This window comes from Mustela erminea, chromosome 1 (assembly GCF_009829155.1).
Source record: "Mustela erminea isolate mMusErm1 chromosome 1, mMusErm1.Pri, whole genome shotgun sequence".
Lineage (NCBI taxonomy): Eukaryota > Metazoa > Chordata > Mammalia > Carnivora > Mustelidae > Mustela > Mustela erminea.
The window spans coordinates 130826954-130851116 of NC_045614.1; the positions used below are offsets into that span (position 1 = coordinate 130826954).

The 24163-nt window shown below is 35.2% G+C and overlaps 1 long non-coding RNA gene and 1 pseudogene across 2 annotated transcripts in view; both read right to left on the bottom strand.

The window, feature by feature from the left end:
- Positions 1-993: 993 nt before the first annotated feature.
- The window catches only part of LOC116590379, a 158113-nt gene continuing 134943 nt past the window's right edge, over positions 994-24163 (bottom strand). For both annotated transcript variants that reach the window (XR_004285572.1, XR_004285573.1), the window contains exons 2-3: positions 17929-17995; positions 994-1147 (exon numbers count right to left, since the gene is read on the bottom strand). This is a non-coding gene — a long non-coding RNA (uncharacterized LOC116590379). The remainder of the gene's footprint in view (positions 1148-17928; positions 17996-24163) is intronic.
- LOC116590375 lies at positions 12015-12568 on the bottom strand (annotated as a pseudogene).

Below are 24163 nucleotides of genomic sequence, written 5' to 3' on the forward strand. Positions count from 1 at the left end.
ATTAATTCTGCAAGCTGAGGTGGTGTCGTGGTACCTTTAAATCACATCATTATGAGCTGGAGTAGTTCTTTCAATGCTTTCATTTTTACAGGTAAAATAAAACTTGAACTGGCTTTTTGACTATGTTTTTTTCAGGTCTCTGGGAGGCTGAAGTTTAAATATGCTTATATTTCTTATAGGTACTTATATAAAAATCCAAAGGTCTATGCTTATTACAAATATAGTGTAATGCCGGCGAGCTGGTCAAGTTAAAAACTAAACTAGTTAAAAGGCCAACCAATATTCCATTTCTTCTGAGCCCTTTGGTGATGTGTTTCCACAGCTGCTACAAACAGTTCCAGGTACAAATACTTCCCTAGCCTACCACTTCTCCTTCCCCACTTCAATCACACATAGATTACTATCACTGAAATTTCCCAAATTTTCTCAAGTCATTTGCCATGTTTTCCACACTCACAGATTCACCTTTTAGTGTAGCTTTAATACTCTAAAGAATATCAACCCACTAATTAACAGATCCTAAACTTGCCCTTGATACTTATTAGTTGTGTGACCTTCGGAAAATCATTTCTTGTCTCCGCACCTCAAATTTTTGCCTGTAAAACCAAATATTATAAGTGTATTTGTATAACATATATGAAAGTACCTGGTTAACAGTAGAAGCTTGGTAAATAGTAGTGTCCTTTCTTCTCCCTATCACCAGACTTTACTGCTTAGAATCTTCTAGATTTTCTCCTCTGGTCACTCTTCTTCACCTCTTCCCTCAGGCCCATATACAGTGTCCTATCAAATCACAACCTTCTTTCCTGGAAGACTCTTTTGTTCCTACAAGTTCCCCTTGGATCCATCCCCACTAAAAACATTTTCCACTTATTTCCTCACCCCCCTTCACCCTTTAGACTACAACGTCTTTTGAAGGAAATTATCAAACTCTTAAAAATTACCTTATTTCCTCTCAGTTCTAAGAGACTGCCAGTCAGTCTGGCACTCAGCATGTGAGACTTCCTTCCAGAGATGCTTCATCAGAGCAGTGTGCGTGGCTCCTTATGATTTGCTTTGGCTCCCAGGTGCATAGAATTAGGGGTTATTTGAGGCTGAGAGGCATAGAGTAGTCAATAATTTCACATGAAGTCCTTTTGATTTGTTGCTGTGAAATGGAGAAAAGCGGCAATAAATAGTTTGAATGAATATGGATTACAATAGAGCAAAGTACATCCATAGAATAAAATTGAGCATTTAATTAACATAGTGCACAGCTTTCAAGAATTTTAACTACTTATTTGTAGGAAACAGCAATTTCTCTGTAAGATGAAGAGACTGAAACTCATACACATTCTATACCAGTGCTAATAGAAATGCAATGTTAATAGAATTGCAATGCACTTTTAAATTTTTTGGTAGTCATATTGAAAAAAATGTTTTAAATAAAATTCTTTCAATAACATTTTATTTCATACAAAATATCCAAAATGTCATTTAAAGTAATAAAAAATTATGAAACATTAATACTTTTTTTTTTGTATTAAGTCTTCCAAATTCAGGAGTGGTAATAGAGAGAGGATGAAAAACTCAACACTGATGGTGATCAGATAGATACACGTTATGGTAAGCTAATATTAGCCTCCTGCTCCCAAAAATATCCACATCCTAATCCATAGAACAGCAGTTACCTCTCATGGTAAAAAGGGCTTCATAGATGTGATTAAATTAAAATTCTTGAGATGGGGAGATTATCCTGGATTATCTGAATGGGCTTTAAATGTAAATACATGTAAACTTATAAGGGAAACAGAGGGATATTTTACCATAGAGGAAGAAAGATAGACAATATTATAAAAAAAAGCAGTGATGGGAGTAATGTGGCCATATGCCAAGGAATGTTGGCAGCCCCCAGAAGCTGAAAAACGCAAAGAACAAATTCTCCTCCAGAGCCTCCAGAGGGAATGTGTCCATGCACACACCTTGCTTCAGGCGGGTAATACTTTTTGTGGACTTCTGGCATCCAGAACTGTGAGAAAATAGACTTCATGTGTTTTAAACCACCAAATTTGGGGTAATTTGTTACAGCAGCTACAAGAAACCCATACACAAGTCATTTCAAATAAATTAATAACATTACATTCTCTCCTTTGTTGTGAATGTCCAAAGACCTCCCAGAAACTGCTCAATAAGTATCAGTGCTGAAAATGTCTTACTTAATCTTTCATCTCATGTGGTTTCACCCATATGCTGAAAACTTCCAAATTCGTATTTCTTTCACAATGCTCTTGTACTTCAAAGCAATATTCACTAATATTTCCTGGTTATTACCAATTGTATGTATCAACTAGCCATGCCCAAGTTGAACTCCTCATCCTACTTCAAACTATCTCTTACTTCCCTTGATGAGTAAATGAACCAGTGACCCATATCTAGGATAACATATTTTATGCTGAATATTTATAAATAATTTTTCACTGATTACTGGAATGTTCATTTTACAATAAACTTTTAGCAGCAGAGGAAAAAAATTTAAAATCTAAGAAATAGATATTTAGTATGAAATCTATTAGTAAATGTTGCTGTGAATTGCACAGAATATTTGTAACTTTATCTACTTTATGTGGAGCTATGATATCACATGTCACAGGAAAACCAAATCTTCAGGGGGAAACAATAGCATTTAGTTTAAAATTTTAAAAAGAAAATCATGCCAGTAGATCTTGATTTAATACAGAAAGTGGGTTTATATATATCATGCTGTGAAATATGTGTTTCCATTTAGATTAAATGACTATTCTAAGTTAATTTCACTTTTTCGAACTCAATTTTTCTTATGCATATACAAAAAGTATAGCAACAACTGTTCATGGGTTAGCTCTATTTTCCAAAGAAGAACTTTGCAAAGGGTTAAATGATACATGGTTTAAATTTTCTCAAGTTATTTTAAATAGAAAGTAAGTTTAATTCCAATAATAGTTATATTTTCATCTAATCAATGGACTCTAAAGGTTTTTTTTTTTTAAAGATTTTATTTTTTTATTTGACATAGAGAGTGAGAGAGGGAACACAAGCATGGGAAGTGAGAGAGGCAGCAGCAGGCTTCCTGCCAAGCAGGGAGCCTGACCTGGGACCCAAACCCAGGACCCTGGGATCATGACCCAAGCCGAAGGCTGATGCTCAACCAACTGAGCCACCCAGGTGTCCCTCTAAAGCTTTGGAAATTAATTATTTTATGGTGAAACATCTGAGATATATTGTGATTATAATTCTAAAATAGTTAAAACTTCAACCTTAAAGACTAAAATGATAAGCTTTTACAGAGATAAAATATAAAAATTTGTAGATCATGAAGTTATAATAAAAGCAATATTCTTTCTGAATTAAAAATGTACAGAGAGAGAATATATTTGGAATTTGTTTTGTACACACAAACTTAATAATTATCTCCTAACAATTTTAGTATATTGCCAGTCTAATATGCAAGCCATAAACCAGAACTTCTTTAAATACACAAAAGCCACTTACATGGAGGTTTTGATACTTTCTCTTTGTTTCCCACCATCAAGAAATTTATATAGATGTTTCAGTTTTTAAAGCAACCTTGTAAATCAATCTAAGTACAATAGTACTGAACTACATTGTGAAAGAGTTTTCTAAATTTTGGTTAATTTTCACTCTTTTCTTGGAAATCTTTTTTTAAAAATGTCAACTTCAACACTCTCAGAAAATTGAAACAATACTTGGAAATAGAAGGAATAAAATTTTTCATACAGAAATTTAAAAAATCTAAAAAAATCAGGTGGTGAGAGCTCAAACGGTACATAATTTATTTCTGAAAATCTACACTTGAGCTACACAATAACTTGTATCTGAGAAAAACTTTTAAAGGTTCTTTTTTAACTGAATAAATTAATATTCTGTAATAGGATGGAATGAAATTGAGACAGCCTTTGTTTATAGCAGCGACTAAGTTTGATGAGATATTGAAAAGAATTATAGAGACATCTTTTTAAAAATTTTTAAAATTTTAACATCTTTATTTTTTTTTTCAGTGTTCCAAAAGTCATTGATTATGCACCACACCCAGTTCCCATGCAATATGTGTCTCCCTAATACCCACCACCAGGCTCACCCATCTTCCTCACCCGTCTCCCTTCCAAAACCCTCAGTTTGTTTCTCAGAGTCCATAGTCTCTCATGCTTTGCCTTCCCCCTGATTTCCCCCAATTTGCTTTTCCTTTCTTTCTCCTAATGTCCTCCATGTTATTCCTTATACTCCACAAGTGAAACCATATGATAATTGACTTTCTCTGCTTGACTTATTTCACTCAGCATAATCTCCTCTAGTCCCATCCATGTTGATGTAAAAGTTGTGTATTCATCCTTTCTGAAGGCTTAGTAATATTCCATTGTACATATGGACCATATCATCTATATCTATTCATCTGTCGAAGGATATCTAGGCTCTTTCCACAGTTTGGCTATTGTGGACATTGCTGCCATGATCACTGGGGTACATTGGCCCTTCTTTTCACTACATCTGTATCTTTGCAGTAAATACCCAGTAGTGCAATTGCAAGGTCATAGGGTAGCTCTATTTTTAATTTTTTGAGGAATCTCCACACTGTTTTCCAAAGTAGCTGCACCAACTTGCATTCCCACCAACAGTATAAGAGGGTTCCCGTTTCTCCACATCCTCTCCAACACTTGTTTCCTGCCCTGTTGATTTTGGCCATTCTAACTGGTGTAAGGAGCTATTTCAATGTGGTTTTGATTTGAATCTCCCTGATGGCTAGTGATGATGAACATTTTTTCATGTGTCTGTTAGCCATTTGTATGTCTTCTTTGGGGAAGCATCTGTTCATGTTTTTTGCCCATTTGTTGACATGATTTTCTGTTTTTGGATGTTGAGTTTGAGAACTTCTTTATAGAACTTGGATATCAGCCCTTTGTCTGTAGTTTCATTTTGAGAATATCTTCTCCTATTCCATGGGTTGCCTCTTTGTTTTGTTGACTGTTTCTTTACTGTGCAGAAGCTTTTGATGTTGATGAAGTCCCAAAAGTTCATTTTGCTTTTGTTTTCTTTGCTTTTGGAGATGTGTCTTGAAAGAAGTTGCTATGGCTGATGTTGAAGAGGTTACTGCCTATGCTCTCCTCCAAGATTTTGATAGATTCCTGCCTCACTTTGAGGGCTTTTATCCATTTGAGTTTATCTTTGTGTATGGTGTAAGAGAATGGTCGAGTTTCATTCCTCTATATGTAGCTGTCCAATTTTCCCAGCACCATTTACTGAAGATACTTTTTTCCACTAGATATTTTTTCCTGCTTTGTCAAAGATTATTTGACCATAGAGTTGAGGGTCCATATCTGGACTATCTACTCTGTTCCACTGGTCTATGTGTCTGTTTTTGTGCCAGTACCAGGCTGTCTTGGTGATCACAGCTTTGTAGTTAAGCTTGAAATCAAGCAACATGATGCCCCCAGCTCTGTTTTTCTTTTTGAACATTTCCTCAGTGATCTGGGGTCTTTGCTGGTTCCATACAAATTTTAGGGTTCTTTGTTCCAGCACTCTGAAGAATGCCAGTGGAATTTTGATCAGGATGTCATTAAAAGTATAGATTGCTCAAGGCAGTTATAGACATTTTAACAATGTTTATTCTTCTAATCCATGAGCATGGAATTCTCTTCCATCGTTTTTTGTCTTCAATTTCTTTCTTGAGTGTTCTGTTATTCTTCAAGTACAGATCCTTTACCTCTTTGGTTAGGTTTATTCCAAGGTATCTTATGGTTTTTGGTACTATAGTAAATGCAATTGATTCTCTAATTTCCCTTTCTATATTTTCATTGCTAGTGTATAAGAAAGCAACTGATTCTGTGCATTGATTTTGTATCCTGCGACATTACTGAATTGCTGTATGAGTTCTATTAGTTTGGGAGTGGAGCCTTTGGGTTTTCCATGTAAAGTGTCATGTCATCTGGGAAGAGAGAGAGAGTTTGACTTCTTCTTTGCCAATTTGAATAACTTTTATTTCTTTTTGTTGTCTGATTGTTGTTGCTAGGACTTCTAGTACTATGTTGAACAACAATAGTAAGAGTAGACATCCTTGTCATGTTCCTGATCTCAGTGGGAAGGCTGTCAGTTTTTCCCCATTGAGAATGATATTCACTGTGGGCTTTTCATAGATGATTTTATGAAGCTGAAGAATGTTCCATCTTTCCTTATATTTTGAAGCATTTTAATTAAGAAAGAATGCTGTATCTTGTCAAATGCCTTTTCTGCATCAATTGAGAAGACCATGTGGTTCTTCTCTCTCTTTTTGATTTGTTCTATCACATTGATTGATTTGCAAAAGTTGAACCACATTTGCATCCCAGGGATAAATCCCACTTGGTCATGGCGGATAATCTTTTTAATGCACTGTTGGATCCTATTAGCTGGTGTATTCAGGATTTTTCAGTTTTTTGAGTGAGGCTTGGATGGCTATGTATTTCCTCCTTAGGACTGCCTTTGCTGTATTCCATAGGTTTTGGACCAATGTGTCTTCATTCTCATTGGTTTCCATGGATTGTTTAAGTTCTTCTTTGATTTCCTGGTTGATCCAAACATTCTTGAACAGGATGGTCTTTAGCTTCCATGTGTTTGAATTCCTTCCAAAGTTTTTCTTGTGATTAAGTTCCACTTTCAAACCATTGTGGTCTGAGAATGTGCAGGGAATAATATCAATCTTTTGGTATCAGTTGAGCCATGATTTGTGATCCAGTATGTGGTCTATTCTGGAGAAAGTTCCATGTGCACTTGAGAAGAATGAGTATTCTGTTGTTTTAGGGTGGAATGTTCTGTGTATATCTATGAGGTCCTTCTGGTTCAATGTGTCATTCAAAGCTCTTATTTCTTTGTTGATTTTCTGCTTAAGTGATCTATTGTTGAGAGTGATGTGTTCAGATTCCCAACAATGAATGTATTCATATCAATACAACTTTTTAATTTTTTTAAAAACATTTGGTTTATGTAGTTGCTGCTTCCACATTGGAGGCATAAATATTTACAATTGTTAGATCTTCTTGGTGGATAGACCCTTTAAGGATGATGTAGTGTTCTCCTGTATCTCTGCTTAAAGTCTTTAGCTTAAAATCTAATTTATCTGATATGAGAATCACTACCCCAGCTTTGTTTTGAGGTCCATTTGCATGGAAGATGTTTCTTCATCCCTTCACTTTCACTCTGGATATATCTTTAGGTTCAAAATGTATCTCTTGTAGACAGCATATGAAGAGGTTCTGTTGTTTTATCCAGACTGTAACTCTGTGCCTTTTTATGGTTGCATTTATGTCATTCACACTGAGAGTGATTATTGAGAGATAAGTTTTTATTGAAATCATGTTGCCTGTGAAGTTCTTGATTCTATACATTATCTCTGTAACTTCCTGTTCTATGTCACTCTTGGGTTCTTTCTTCTTTTATAGAACCTCACTTAGTATTTCTTGTAGTGCTAGCTTGGTGGTCACATAATCTTTTAAACCTTGCTGGACTTGGAAACTCTTGATTTCTCCATCCATTCTAAATGTGAGCTGAATGTTTGGATAAAGTATTCTTGGCTGCATGTTCTTCTCACTTAGTGCTCTGAATATGTCTTGTCCACCCTTTCTGACTTGCCAGGTTTCTGTGGACAGGTCTGACATTTTTCTGATGGTCCTTACTCTGTACATAAGGAATCTCTTCTCCTTAGCTGCCCCTTAAGACATCTTGTCTGAAATTATGATTCCTGAATTTCACAATAAGGGTCTAGATGTCTTTCTAAACAGTAGATCTTGGGGGTGTCCTTTCTGCCTCTAGGGCATGAACACTGTTCCATTCCCCAGATTAGGAAAATTTTCATCCAGTATTTGTTCAACTATATCTTCTAGTCTTCTCTCTCCCTCAGGGATCCCAATAATTCTGACTTTGGAATGTTTCATGGTGTCATTTATCTCCCTAATTCTGTTTCCATGGCTTCTAATTGTTTGTTCCAGGCCTTTTCCTGATCCTGCTTTTCTATCTGTTTGCCTTCTCAATCACTAATTTGATCTTCTGCCTCAGTTACCCTAGCTGATAGAGTATTTTGATTAGATTGGATCTCATTAATAGCTTTTTTTTTTTTTTTTTTTTTTTTTTACTTCTGCCAGGCCAGCTCTCACTTTTGCCCTTACAGATTCTTTTTTGCCACCAATGGTCTTCTCCAACCTAGCCATTACCTGGACAAGTTTTACCCTGAATTCCATTTCCAACATATTGTTTATGACCATATCCAATAGTTCTGTGCCAGAGGTTGCTGTATCTGAATTTTTTCTCTGTTGGGTGTTCCTCCTCCTAGTCATTTTGGTGAGAGGTGGTTGAAGGGATGTATAGCTGAATATATTAACCACCATCCAGTCAAAGTGCCCCATGGAAAGTTCTGGAGCAATCGGGAATCACCACCAAAAAGAAAGAAGAAAGAAAAAGAGAGGGGAAAAAAAGAAAAAAAATAGCCATAATGAGTCCCAAAACTAAGATAAGGTACACAAACCAAAAATGAACAAACAAAAAGATGGACAAAAGTAAAAGACAAGAAAGGAAAAAAAAGAAGGAAAGAAAGAAAAACCCAGTCAAAATGAATCCCAGGAATAAGATTTATATAGTACAAAACCAGAAACAAATACACAGAAACACTGACAGAAGAGTACAATGGGAAGGTGGTTATAAACTCTTGATGTGGGCGAGGAAGGTTATTTCAGTACTTGGGTATATCTTATTATCTTTGTTAAAGGACTCAACTTTCCAGAGATATAGGGAAATTAAAACTGGCTTATATATAGGCGTAGTATTGAATAGGGAAAAAGGATTACCTTGAAGCTTGTATCTATCTATCTATTATCTATATATATATATATATATTTTTTTTTTTTTAAAAAAGAAAGAAAGAAAGAAAAACAAACCCAGGTATATGTATAAAAAAAGCTCAAGTTAAAAAGTTATGTGGGCACCTGAGTGTCTCAGATGGTTAAGCATATGCCTTTGGCTCAGGTCATGATTCCAGGGTCCTTGGATTAAGTGTCGCATCAGGCTCCCTGCTCAGCGGGAGTCTCGTTCTCTCTCCTCTGCTCCTCCTCACTTTCTCTGTCAAATAATAAATAAATAAATAAATAAATTAAGATCAATTGTAAAAAGTTATTATGTAATATGTTGTATTAAATGTCTAGTTGTAATGGTGAGTAGGTTAAAAAAATAAAAGAAGAATCATGAGAACTAATTAAAAAAAGTTGTATCTATGAAATATGCAGGTTTGGGGGGTAATACCAGGGTTTTTTTTTTTTTTTTTTTTAAAGATTTTATTTATTTATTTGACAGAGAGAGATCACAAGTAGGCAGAGAGAGAGAGAGAGGAGGAAGCAGGCTCCCTGCTGAGCAGAGAGCCTGATGCGGGACTCGATCCCAGGACCCTGAGATCATGACCTGAGCCGAAGGCAGCGGCCCAACCCACTGAGCCACCCAGGCGCCCACCAGGGTTTTAATATATTGTTTTCCCCTGATGTTGGGGTTTTACAGTTTTATGGGAACCCTGTTGTTATTGTCCTGTTGTTCTTTGTTTGTGCTTGTCTTCTGGGGGAGGGGCCTGCTGCATTGTTTTTCTGTCAGTCTTGCTTGGGCTGAGTTGTCCTCCGTACTAGCAAGGGGGTGGGCTCTGTGGAAACAGATTTTTCAGGTTTTTATTCTCTGCAGGTTTTTGTTCTTGGGTGGCTTTTTGCAGCTTTTCAGAGGGTTAGTGCAAAAAGTAAAGTAAAAATTAAATTGTCCACACCCAGTCCTTGGCCTCAGAGAGAAGCCTCAGTCTGCTCCCCGCTGGATGATCCAGAACATACAGACTTACCCTCTGCAAATTCCGCTGAACACCACAACCTCCCACAGGTGGTGTGCACTCCCAGCCACCATCTCAGTGGTCACCGGAGGCCCTCTGCTTGTCTCTGCATTCCTGTGCTACTAAAACTAAAGGCGATATTGGTCTGGGGGAGCCCAATACTAGCGGCTGTTGGGACTGCTGTTTGGGGTCCATTTCCATGAGCTGGCAGTGGTGAAGGTCATGGAAGGCTGCAGGTTCAGAGACCACCGGCTGGTGCCCACACCAGGCTCTCTCAGGGGCAGGCAGGGGTGCGCCCAGCCCAAGTGGTGGTACAAGCAGTGGAAAGCTGCAGGCCCAGGGGGATTGTTCTGGTAGATATTTAGCTCACTTCAGGGAACCGGTTGAAACAGAGTCTCCTACTTCTCTGCCCTCCTGCTCCTCTTCCCCTTATAGAGTCATCTTATTTGGTGAATTTTGTTACATGAAAATACTTGTTGAAAAACGTTTGAATAAAGAAAAAAACTTTGAATAAAGAAAAAAAAACAGTGCTGGTAAAAATACTTGAGCTAAAATTTTTATGTATTTCAATAAAAAACAGAATGAAGATCTTTTATTTAGCAGAATTAAGTCTGAGTTTAAATGTACCTTAGGAAAAATACAGAAGACTTTTCTCAATTAAAAATATTTCTGGCCTATAGGACTTTAACAATAGAAGCAGTCAACTACTTCAAATTTATTAACCATAAAATACAACTTTGAAAAACACTGCAAGCAATTTTACTTAAAAAATCATCTGGACACATTAAAAAATACATTCAATTGTGACATAGTTTGAGAGACAGATACTGCTTAGAATCTGATTAAAGTATATTAATGTAAACCAAAGATAATAATTGTACTTATATAATTTTTTAATGTTTTGCTTTGCTTTAATATATACATTATAAGTTTATTTATTTAATTAATTTATTTATTTTAAAAGATTTTTATTTATTTATTTGACAGACAGAGTGAGCGAGAGAGAAACCATGACTGGGGACAAAGGGACAGGGAGAAGCAGGCTCCCTGCTGAGCAGGGAGCCCAATGCAGTACTCAATCCCAAGATCATGACCTGAGCCAAAGGCAGTCGCTTAACCGACTGAGCCACCCAGGCGCCCCAAAGGTTTGCTTATTTTAGAACCCTCTTTCATTTTCATAAGTTTTTTGATTTGGACTAAAAAAATTACACAGTCTTCTTATTCAGAATTGAAATCATAGAGCCATCTGGCAGATCTTCCTTCTCTCTCAGGAGCCTGACCTCACATGCAAGAGATCACTATATCCCTATCAAATTTTTCCACATTTTCTACCTTCCTTCCTTTCTTTTTCCTTCCTTCTTTCTTTCCTTCCTTCATTCCTTCCTTTTTTCACCCACACAATTTTTTTTTTTTTAATTTCTATTCAGCTATAAGCAAACAACAGAAGTAACACAACATTCCACAACTCTAGATCCATTTACTTACAAAGACAAAGAGTAACCAGTTTAACTAAAAGGTGCAGCTGGGATTTCTGAGAGCCTCTCACCCAGTACTGCACCTCAGGGAGACAGCCTGGCCTTAACCACAAAGTGACTCTCCTTATTGCTTTCTCCAGTACTATTCTTTAAAGGAGCCAGAGTGGGACACTGTCCCCACTAACAAGTCTGAGATATATTACACTGGTGTCTAGTGGACAGGCCAGCTTCTGTCTTGGTGAGAGACACGGCCATGAAAACATGCCCTTGAAATGCCATCTTGCACAATTTTGGACACAGGCTCAAAAAGCAGCGGCAATGAATCTCTCTCTCTCTTTTTTTAAACCTCTCTTAAAGATTAGTTGATGCTCTGCTCTATTACTATAGACCTGGTTTATTATCTCCATTTTTTCTTCTTTAAATTTTGGGTTGTTATTCTTTTTACATTTTGATGACCCCATCCTAGTACCAAAATATCTCCCAAAATGGAGTTCAGATTTAATCAAAATGTAAACCAGGGTGTGACCCTCTAGAATTATATAGGATAGGCAGAAGGAAAAGTCACCCTAAACCACTACCTTATTGCTCAGGCCACACCTGTGAAAATGGGAACTGGGAACATGCATCATTGAACTTGAGATCACAGCTGGAGACCTCCAGGATGGTTTCTGTCTCCTAGCATTCCCCTACTTCCTAGACAGCTGCTCACAGTGTTTGGGGACACAGTCATCTCATTCAGCCTGTCAACATGTGCTGGCCACCGGTGGCCCGAGGTCGTGATTTATGTGGAAAGGTGCCTCTTTGAATTTGCCACAGTGGTCTCCAGATTGGTTGCTGGGAATCGGTCACTTCAGTGACCGATTCTGCTCTTAAACCAGCCAGATGTAGCAGTGAAGGCCTATCCCCATGGGAGGACCAGAGCCACCAAAATGGTAGAAGACTGTGCACTGCTGATGTCATTGTCTTGCATGTTGACCCCCCAAAAGGGTGCCATTCCCTGCATTTGGGGTCCTTTCTGCTGGGTGCTTCTGGATATGTCATGACCAAGTGTGGAGTCCACCCAGTTCAAGGATATGCCATGCAACACTGGGGGGACAGTTCTTAACCTAGGCTGGGTCAGCAATGTGCCCAGCTTGTCCACCTCCGCCCTGGTGAATCTGAGCTGCAACAGATGCTGCCGCTGCTCATCCACTTCCTGCAGGCTCAAGCGCTAGAACCATTTGCTGAGGTCTACTGACATCATGGGCAAGCTGGACAGACGGCTGGGAAGAGTCCCGGGAGGTAAGGCACCAGCCTACAGCACCGACTCCAACCAGTCTGCAAACTGTTTCACCACATTTTCTTATTTTCACTTTATTGGCTTAATTTAGGTCCTCATTATGTCTTACGAAACTATGTGGTGACCTCCTAATTTATGTCTTTGCCTCTACACACTTTCAATTCATTAGACTTACTGTGCTTACAGGAATTTTCAAAACAGAAAATCATATTTCATTATTCAAATGCTCTCTTAGCAGCAGGGGTACAATATTAGCCACAGCCTAAACTCCAAATTCCTTTGATGAAATTACAAAGTATTCAGTGGTTTAGTTTCTGCCTTTGTCATTATCATATAACTGGCCCCACCTCATTCAACTCAAACTGCATGCTACTCCTCTGCCATTGCACACGTTTTTTTTCTCTCTCCTGAAGTGAACAATTCAGTCTTAAGCACTTAAAAATCCTTGGCAGGCTTTGAAACCTAGTTCAAGTGACTTTTCCTCTGTATCCTTCCTTGTCTATGTTGCAGATTTGAAATTATACTTTGCTTTGTCCAACACTATGTATGCTGAGCGTGTGTGTGTGTGTGTGTGTGTGTGCACGTGCATGTGTGTATCAGCACTTACCATGCCAGATTTTAATCATTATTTTTAAGCTAGCCAAGTGGTGACATTTAGTTTTGTATTTACAATGCCAGTTAAAAATAGATACTCCGATATCTTTGTTTCCTCAGTGGATGGCTGGCTGGCTGGCTGGCTGGCTGGATAAATGAATGATTACCCTACTTACAGACTATTCAAGCTCAGTTATTTATATTTTAGCATGTTATGTATTTCTTATGGTTATACAAAAACACATAAAACCAATGCAAAACTCAGAAAAGACACAATGCAAAAACTAAACCTATAAAGAATGATAAAGGATTCAGACAGATTTATTTGCCAGGATTCTTTGTTTTTCTTCTTAGATATGGAAGTTTGCCCTCAACAGTGCTGATTATTCAGTCTGTCAAGAATGCTTGAATTTGTGTATTTAATTAAAGAATTTCTGGATTATTTAATTAATCTAATTTTCCATTAGATTATCATTGTCCAGCATACATGACATAAAGGGCATAAAGTTTTGCATATCAAAACTAACTCAAGTTATATTATAATTTATTTTGTGTCATTCTTTTATAAGAACTCTAGCAAATGTAATTTCTATGTCATTTTCTATAACTGATATAACCACATCACTTAGAACATAATGTGAGGGGTTAAATTTGTGCATAAATGTAGGATCATCAATTTATTTGTGGTTGCCCAAAGTGTCTTCTGTGATTTCAATTTGGACATGAAACAGCTAAGAAGCACTTAGTAATTTCTTTTACTTGAATTAAACACTTATATTTTCTAATTTATATTTTCTGTCTCTTATTTGTTCAGACAACAATTTAGAAATTTTGACAGGATCAAGGATAGAAAACATAAAAAATAGTCAAACTTATATTTGTTATTTGGTTGTATATTAATTCTAAATTTTGCCTTTTGTTCCATAAATGGTGGGTTCAGATTTATATCTGTGTATGTGGAAGTTCTGAAATCTTTCATGGACTCCATTAAATTTGATACTAATCATAATGACATAAATAGGTGATGATGAGGATGACAAAGATTATAATAGTAATAATTCTTTGCAATTCTTTACAAATAACACTATTGAATAGTTAGGTTAGGGACTATTAGATACTATTACACTCATGTCATTAACCAAAGAAGTACGTTTAGGAGAAGTGACTTGACCAAATACACTCTCTCTGGAAGAGGCAGGTCACATACACAAGTCAAATTTAATATTCTTTCCACTACATATGGATATGATTAATGAGACTATTTGATTACATTTGAATGTTACAGAAATGAAATTAATTTCCTAATAAGAATTTTTGAGGATATACATTTATAATTTTGAGGTAGTCTTTAGTATCACTTTCTTCCTTGGAGGAGGAAAGAGAAAAAGCCCACCATTTTGAAGATAGCAGATATTCCCTCTTTAAAATAATTTTATCATTGAGCATTATCCATTAGGAGGACAATAATGTGGGTCCAGAGAAAGAAGCTATTTGTACGTATCATCGACTCTCCTAAATTTAAGAACACATACTGCATTTCAAGGCAAATGGGCGATTTTGGCCAATTTGGGATTGGAATTATGGAAGGAATTATGAAAGTTAAATTCTTTCCAAACAGCATGAGATCATGACCATAAGATGCAGATGAGAGAGCAGAGATCCACGAACAATGAATATACAGAACAAGTTATTTAAAAATAACAACCCTGGGGCACCTGGGTGGCTCAGGGGGTTAAGCTTCTGCTTTTGGCTCAGGTCATGATCTTAGGATCCTGGGAACGAGCCCGGGCATCCTGCTTTCTGCTCAGCAGGGAGCCTGCTTCCTCCTCTCTCTCTGCCTGCCTCTCTGCCTACTTGTGATCTCTCTCTGTCAAATAAATAAATAAAATCTTTAAGAAAACATTACAATCTTATTAGTGGTCTTACTGAATAAAAATTTAAAACTGAAATGTTTTGCAACAAACTAAGATAAGGCCAGTTTGTTTGTACTAGAAAGAAAGAAATATATAAGTAGTGTAGAATATGAATAGCATTCTGAATATTAAGAGCCTATAACAAAAAATCTCTAAATTGATATTGCTTCATTTATAATGAAATATAATATAATTTGTTAAAAGTTTCTCCCCCCAAGTACTTTCCTTGAGAAATTCCATTTTTTGATTGGGTATAATCCCCAACCAGCTACTACTAACATCAAAACAGAGAGATACCCTCTCTAAATCATGGGCTCCATTTCACTGCATAAAAAGTCAACAGTTTTTCAGTAGAGAAACCAGTAATGATCATACAGTTAAATAATAGCTCCCTACCTGCCAGATTACTGTGATTTTTGGCATCCTTGGCATACACTCTTAATTTGGCCAAACACTATTTCAGTTGCTGCCATGTCATTCCCAAAGGTATTCTTTGGCTTCTAAATTGATCTGACATCTGCAGTGTTTCCAGGAATGAGGTTTAAAAATACAACAGTGATTCTGTGGCAAGGTATAAAGAGGCTTGGGAATTCAAATACACAGTTTTTTTTTTTTTGTTGTTTTTTGTTTTATTTTTTTTTTCATTTGGGAGTTATAATACATCTCCTATCTATGACAAACTTTCATATTTGCTCTTGAGAAGCTTTAAAGCAAAGTATAAGTATATGATGAAAGTTCAAAGCACTACAGCCATGTTAGTAAAATTTTATGTAGCTAAAAACAGGATTTTTTAAAGAGCAGCTGTTAAGAACTATCCCTCCACATTGTGGTTAATTATAAATTTCACAGACTTATTCCTCTCAATTTAATCTCCCTAATCTCTCTCGATTTAACTTCAAACGTCTGGTTTTACATCACTTTCCCTAACTATAACCAGGATATTCATGTTTATGTCATCCTATCTTTTATAGACTTTATAAAGAACAAGTCTGATATTTATACTTTTTAGAAATCTGACTACATTCTGTTCAATTTTTTCCAATATTATTCTTCTAAATCTGAAAGTATTTTAAAGTATCCATTTTTCCTTTTTAATTTTTGCTATTGTTATTTTATGGATTTCTAATCTCACTTAACTGCTATTTACCAAATTTTCTCTTCAGTATATTTTTGTCTCTCCTCTCAGTGTAACCATTTTTAATTCCTACAAAATTTTCAAAAACAAATATATCTTTCCTTCTCATTGAGGTTTTATTTCAAACAACTTAAAAAAGAAGATATTACCCTACTGTTACCTTAATTCTCTTCTAAGTGGGACAGTGTTGATTTAGATCAGCAATTCCAAAGGTCAATATGTCAAAAGGGGAGAAAAATATTTTCTCGGGCCAATTAACTTTAGGATTCATTTGATCAGACATGATTAAATAAGATTTTAACTGTAAAATTTTATAGAATAATAGACAAATAAAATTTATAAGTCTCTAATGAATTCTTCCAAACTAATTTGTCCAAAGAATCTCTTGCATCCAAGAATCCTATAAATCAGTATTTACCCAAACCAATTTAGGGAGAATGTGGGTTAAATGTCAAGCACTTCAATATCATATTGTACATAAACTATCTCTGTTTCTTTGCCTTTTCTCTCTCATGTGTCCCTACCCTCCCAGGATACATACCTAATATACTGCAATTATTCTTCTAAACATGGGAGATAGAGTGATAAAAGTATAGAAAGTTTACAGTTCCAAATAGGGGAGAAAAATTTAATATACAAGTTAGATAATTCAGTCAATGATGACTGCTATGCACAGAATAAAACAGTGGATGAAACTGAGGAACTGAGGTAGTTATTTAGATTGATTTTCAGATCTCTCTGAGAAGATGATATTTGGGTTGAGACCTGAATGAAAACAGAAAGCCCAGTGTGAAACTCAGAGGGCAGAGAGCTCCAAAGAGAAAAGCATATGCAAAGCTTCAAGAGTGGAAATAAGTTGGCATTTTCCTGGAACTTAGAGTATCCTAGTGCGGTTAGAGCAAAGTCAATGAGGAGGAGCGAGAGATAAGCAATAAGACTGGTGAGAGAGAGGCAGTGACCATATCATGTAGAGTCTTGTATGGAGCTTGGATTTTATTCTAAGTGCAATGAAAAGCCATTGGAGGATTTTAAGCAGAAGGGTACCATGGATTTTAAAAGATCACACTGTCTGCTGTGTGGAGAATGGCTAATTAGGGAGCAAAAGTAGAACCAGACAAACCATTAAATAGACTATTGCATTAGCCCAGATGAGCAAAGATATCTTGGAGTAGGGCAGTAGCAATGCAAATGAGATGTATTTTGGAAAGAAACAACAGGATTTGCTGATGAGTATGCTATGGGAGCTGAGAGAAAGACAATTAATGATAATTCCTAGGTTAGTATAATCAACAGAGTGGATGTGATGCTATTTATTGATATGAGAAAGACTGGAGGAGGAAGATGAGGACAACAGGAAGATGAGAGGAAATTATGTTTTGAGACCCCAGTGAAGGAATCAAATAAACACTAATATATATAGATTTGATGATAAGAGGGGAGATTATATGTGTGTGTGTGTGTGTGTATATATATATATATAGATATAGATATAGATATAGATATAGATATATTTAAAGATTGGAAAGTGTTTGCTATAGATGACATTAGAAGTTATGGGACTGGATAGATCACCTAGAGGGGTAAAGTTGACAGGAAAGAAGGGATTACTTAGGACCAAACCCTGGGAGAGACCTATATTTTGGTATTTTTAGTTTATAAATCATAAGTTTTTAAATTACCTGTGTCTTGAGAAGTGGGCATTTTCAGGAAGCTTCGGTATCCTCTGAGAATTTATAGGTCACAATTCTGGGGAAAACCAAAGAACCAAACTGTCAGATCAGGCCAAAATCAGATCTTGCAATCAGGTTCTCAATCAAAGGGGGCAAAGATGTGATGTCATATGACACTGAAGAAGTACAGCTGCAATATTCTCTGCCCCCTTATTCTATAAAGAATTACCATTTATATTAAGGCATAACACTTGATATTCTGAGAACAAAACTGAAACATCATGAATACTGATCTAGGCAAGGAAATGCAGCAGTTATCCAGGTTGTGCACTAAGCAAAACTTTATGTTAAGAGATCTATTAGAATAGAAGCTTCATTGTCTCAGGCATTTAAGGACTTCTTTTGAAATGCTGCTACTATTGCAAAGCATACAATAATCAATACATTCCAATCTGAACATTTATTTCAGCAGTTAAAATAATTTAAGAGAAATCCAGTAAATCCACAATAATGAAATTCACCAGCATAAAAATATCCATCTACATATCTGTATATCTATGTATTTGTCTATCTTTTTATCACTTAGTACACTGATATAATACTCCCAATTGATTATATTCTCCTCCAGATTTGAACTTTAAACAGCTCACACATCTTCAGAATGTTTTCTTTTTCATTTCTGAAGAAAACACTCTACTAGTGTTATTACATTGTTCCCAAGACAACAGAAAAACAAGCATAATGAAGTGATTCTATTTGAATACTGCCTAAATTAGGATAGCTCTTAGGGAAACTGAAGATTTTGTCATAAGAAAAAAGTTCATAAATATTTAGTAAGTCATTAAGAAATTAATTACTAGATACATAATGGTATACATTATGGTGCTATATATGTATCATACTAATATGCTTTTACTAGGAAATAACTAGTGGGTTGGGTAGTCAGCAGTTCCCATTTTATAAAATATGTGTAATCACATTCTGGCTTTGCACACTATAGATGATGATAGACGGTGCAGCCATAGCTTTGGGGATTTGCAAATGAAGAATGGATTTCTGGAACCAAGGAGTGTTTACAAATTGTAGTAGACTCTTATTTACAGCTTAAATCAGCTTTAGATTAGAAAACTTCAGTGGTAATCATTCTTTTGAACAATGACCTAACACAGTGGTGGTGAAAAGTAGCATAGTAGAGGAAAAGTAATAAAATGGAGAGTGAAAAGATCTGAATCATTGCAGTAGGTTGATGGAAAGGGGATACAGTATCATCAATAACTGATCAGACTTGGTCTGAAGGCATAGCTCATTTGATAATTAGGTGCTGTGATGAAAAGATTTTTCTGCACAGAGTGGTATAAAGAGAAAAAAAAAAACTAAAACAAAACAAAACAACAACAAAAAACCCCTTTTGTTAAATTTTATCAACATTTTCAAAGGACACACCATTGCATCACCTCCATCATTTCACTCTTACCAATTTTCCCCTCTTTAATGAAATGCATAATTATTCACTATATTACACCATTATTATCTAGAAAGAAAACATAAATTTAATCTTTGTGCTTATCTTTTTAAATCCTATCTACATTTAATTTAGTGTTTATAAACTGAATCAGATTTGCACATTTTGAAGATTTTATTAGGCATAGCAACATCGAAGGTTATTTAACATTGTGAGAAATAATAAACAATGGTCCTGTCCTCAAGCAGCTTGAAACTGGTTTAGAAAAAATAAAAATAATAGTATTATATGAAAATGTAGTCAGAGTAAGAATCATATTAGAGCTTAAATAAATATTTTAAATATAAATAATCATTAATATAACATGAAATGTATAGAAAAGGTCAGAGTGATGTCAGCAAGATAATGGAATAGGACAATTTAACCTTCAACAGAAACACTGTTACCCATAGAAAAGAATAAGTTTATGGGACTCCAGGGGTCCATTTGAGAGATTCAAACACTTCATTAGAGCAAACATCCAAGAATAGATGCAGGAAGAAGATAAGAAAAAAAGTTTCAATTTATTTCTGTCACCCCTCACTGAATGTGGCACAGATCAATGGCAAGAGAGACCTCTTTGACCAGTTATTTCTACCACAGGGGAAAGTGAATGCTAAGTGAGTGCCTGACTTCCGCAGCCTCATAGGACCCTAAGCAGAAGGCACAATTCTACTATATAGCATAGTGCCCATAACTAATAATACTGTAGTTAATATTTAAAAGAGGGTAGAAGCTATATTGTGTCATCACACATGAACACACCAATCTTGTCTTTTCTCACCCAGTACATGGAGGGAAATAGAATGCCTCCATTATCTGAGGTTATCTGAGGTAGTTTGCAATAGGCAGGAAAGGAGAGAACACTCCTAAACTCATTTTACAAGACCAGCATTATCCTGATACCAAAGCCAGTCAAGAGAAGAAAAGAAAAGAAGAAAAGGAAATAAAAGAATATTACAAGATAATATTATTGATAGATATCCAAAAATCCTCAACAATGCTGGCAAGTTGAAACTATCAGCACAGTAACAAGATCATAAACCTTGATCAAAAGGGATTTATCCCTGAGATCCAAGGATGATTCATCATTTGTAAATCAATAAATGTGGTACATTGCATTAACAAAATGAAGGTTAAAAATCTTATGATTATCTCTGTAGATGCAGGATATATGACAAAATTCAACACTTGTTCTTTGTAAAAACTCTCAGCAAGTTTGCTATAGAAGGGATATAACTCGACATAGTAACAACCGTATACTAAAAGTCCACAGCTAACATCATACTCAACAGGGAAAAGCAGATGATTTTCCTCTAAGATCATAAACAGAATAAGGATACGCACACTTGTCACTCCTCTTCAGCATACTCAAAGTACTCAAAGTACTCAAAGTCCTAGGCAAAGTAATTAGACAAGAAAAATAAATAGTTATCTACATTGGAAATTAAGATGCAAAATTATCAGTTTACAGATGCCATAGTTTTATATAGATAGAAAATCTTAAAGACTACTCTAGGAAACTGTTATAACTAATAAACAAGTTCCACAAATTTGTAGGATACAGAATCAACATACAAAAATCAGTCACATTGCTTTGCACTGACAACAAATTTCAAAAAAACAAATTAAGAAGACAATCCCATTTACAGTAGCATCAAAAGCATAAAATATTTAATAATAAATTTAACTGAGGAAGTGAGATATCTGCACATTGGAAATTACAAACCATTGATGAAGGACTTTGAAGAAGACACAGATAAATGGAAAGACATCTCGTGTTTATGGACTGAAAATATTAATATCGCTACAATATCCATACTATTGAAAGGGATCTATAGATTATTCAGTTCCTATCAAAATTCCAAAGGCATTTTTCAAAGAAATAGAAAAACAGTTTTAAAATTCAAAAGACCCTGAATAGCCATAGCAATCTTGAGAAAGAACAGAGCTAGACACATCACATTTCTTGATTTCAAATTATATTACAAAATAGATTATAATTCAAACAGGATTGTACTGGCATAAAAATAGACATAGACTTATGGAACAAAATGGAGACCTCAAAAAAATCACAAATAAATAGCCAATTGAATTTTCACAGGAGATCCATAAATACAAAAGGGGAAAGTATAGTCTCTTCAATAACTTTTGTGAGAAAACTGGACATTAACTTGCAAAAGAATGAAAGTGGACCCATATCTACCATACACAAAAAACAACTCCAGTGGATTAAAGACTTAAATGTAAGACCTGAAACTGTGAAACTTTTAGAAGAAAATAGAGAAACAGCTCCTTGACATTGGTCTTGGCAATTTTTTTGGCTATAACACTAAATCCCACCAACAAAAGCAAAAATAAAATGGGATTACACCAAACCAAAAAATTTCTGTACAGCAAAGGAAACTATCAACAAAATAAAAGGCAAACTATATAATGGGAAAACATATTTGCAAACCATATTACCTTGTAATAGGTTAATATCTAATATATATGAAAATCACACATCTTTGGGGGAAAAAAAAAAAAAAAACCCGACTGAAAAATGGGTAAAGAATCTGAATAAACATGTAAAAACAAAAACAAAAACAAAAAAGCCAACCATGAAAATAGCCAACAAATGTAGGAAAAGATTTTCAATGTTAGTAACCACCAGAGAAATACAATTGAAACTACAATGAGATATTACCTCACATCTTTTGGAATAGCCACTATTAAAAAAAAAAAAAATTGGTAAGTATTGGTGAGGATGTGAAGAAAAGGGAACCTTGATATACTGTTGGAGGAAACATAAATCATTGCAACCATTATGGAAAAACAATACAGAAGTTTAGAAACATAAATATGATATAACAATTTCATTTTTGAGTATGCAAAAGAACTAAAATCAGAATCTTGAATAGATTCTTGATCTTCAAGAGAATCTTGAAGAGCACTCCCATGTTCATTGCAGCATTATTCATAACAGCCAAGACATCAAAACAACTTAACTTAAGCCAAGGCATGGAAACAACTTATGAATGAAGAGAAAAAAATGTAATTTTTAATCCATCTTTTAATTGATATATATAGAGATATAGATATGTTTATATTTACATGGATTTAAATTTATATATTTATATGGGATATCACTTAGTATTATAAAAGGAAATCTGAAAAAAAAAAAGAAGGAAATCTGCTATTTGCAACAATGTGGATGGACCTGTAGGACATCATGAAATTGAAATAAACCACACCTCAAAAGACAAGTGCTATATGATATCACTTATATGTAGAGTCTAAAGTAGCCAAACTCAGAAACTGAGAGTAGATTTTGGTTCTTAGGGGCAATGGGAGGAGAAAATGAGATGACTGTCAAAAGGCACAGTGTTTCAGTTATTCAAGATAAATAAATTTTGGAGATCTATTATATGGTTTGCCTAAAACTGACAATACTGTATTTTTTTGTTGAAGAGAGAGTAGAAGCTACATTGTATTCTATACACACACACACACACACACACACACACACACACACACACCCATACAGGCACAAACAATAAAAGTAAGAAAGGGGAAAGGAGGAAAGTTTGGGAGGGTGGATATGTCCATGGCCTTATGGTGGTGATAGTTTCTTAGATGTACATTTATGCTTAAACACATCGAGTTGTATACATTAAATATGAACATCTTCCTACATGTCAAGTATACCTTAATAAGGTTTTAAAAAAATGAAAGCAAAAATCTTGATGTATTTCACTCATTTAGAAATGCCTGGGTAGAAAATGGCTACATAAAAAAACTCTGCTCACTTCCAGGTCTAACACAAATTCTAAGACTTTTGTTGTCCATGTTTCTGGTTTTTTCCCCTTAGGATGCATCCAGTAGACTAGATGAAGAAAAAGGAAATCCCACCAAGAAAAAGCTTTCAACAAATTCATCTATAATTCTATTGATAGAAAGATCAGATCAGTTAAATTCAATCTGTATGCATTTTGTGTTCAATATGTGTAAGGCACAATGCTAGCTATTTTTTCTTATTAATAAGGTTCTAAATACATTTTCTTATTTCACTAACTCATAGGATCAACCAAATATAGACTGTTGGAACTGTGAAAAATAGTAGGCTGCCAGACTGACTTAATCCAGAAAGGTCATTTATTTGTTACTCTCTATGAAAATGCTCAGACTATTTTGCATACCAAACAGCTGTGAATTGGAAAGATTTATTAATTCCACAGAAACAGGGGTTAAAATGTGAACATATTACAAATTGAAGCTCACCATCATTTTCTATGAAGGTATATAGTCAGAGTATCTGTAGTTTGCAAATTAAGCACTGGTCTGAAGGCTCAAGATTTTCTCATTAAAAGAAAAACTGTAAAAGTATGAGAATATTTAAATTTATATAAAAAGAGCCCTAATCTCACTCTCCTAACTTTTTTTATACTTTTGCATACAAAACCATAAATAAGCTTCATCTTAGGAATTGAAATAACAGTGTATATGCTATTAACAATATTTCTATTTGTCTTTAATATCTGCTCACAATCTATCAAAATGGTAGCAGTCTGCCATATGCGGCTATTGAGATTGGAAAAGTGGTTAGTCCAAATTGAAATACATTGTAAAAATAAAATTTGCAACAGATTTCAAAGACTTAGTGGCAAACAAACATACCTTCAATTGTGGCAAACAAAGAATGGGAAAACTCTAATTGATAAGGCTTTTATATTAATTATAGATTGAAATAATATTCTGGAT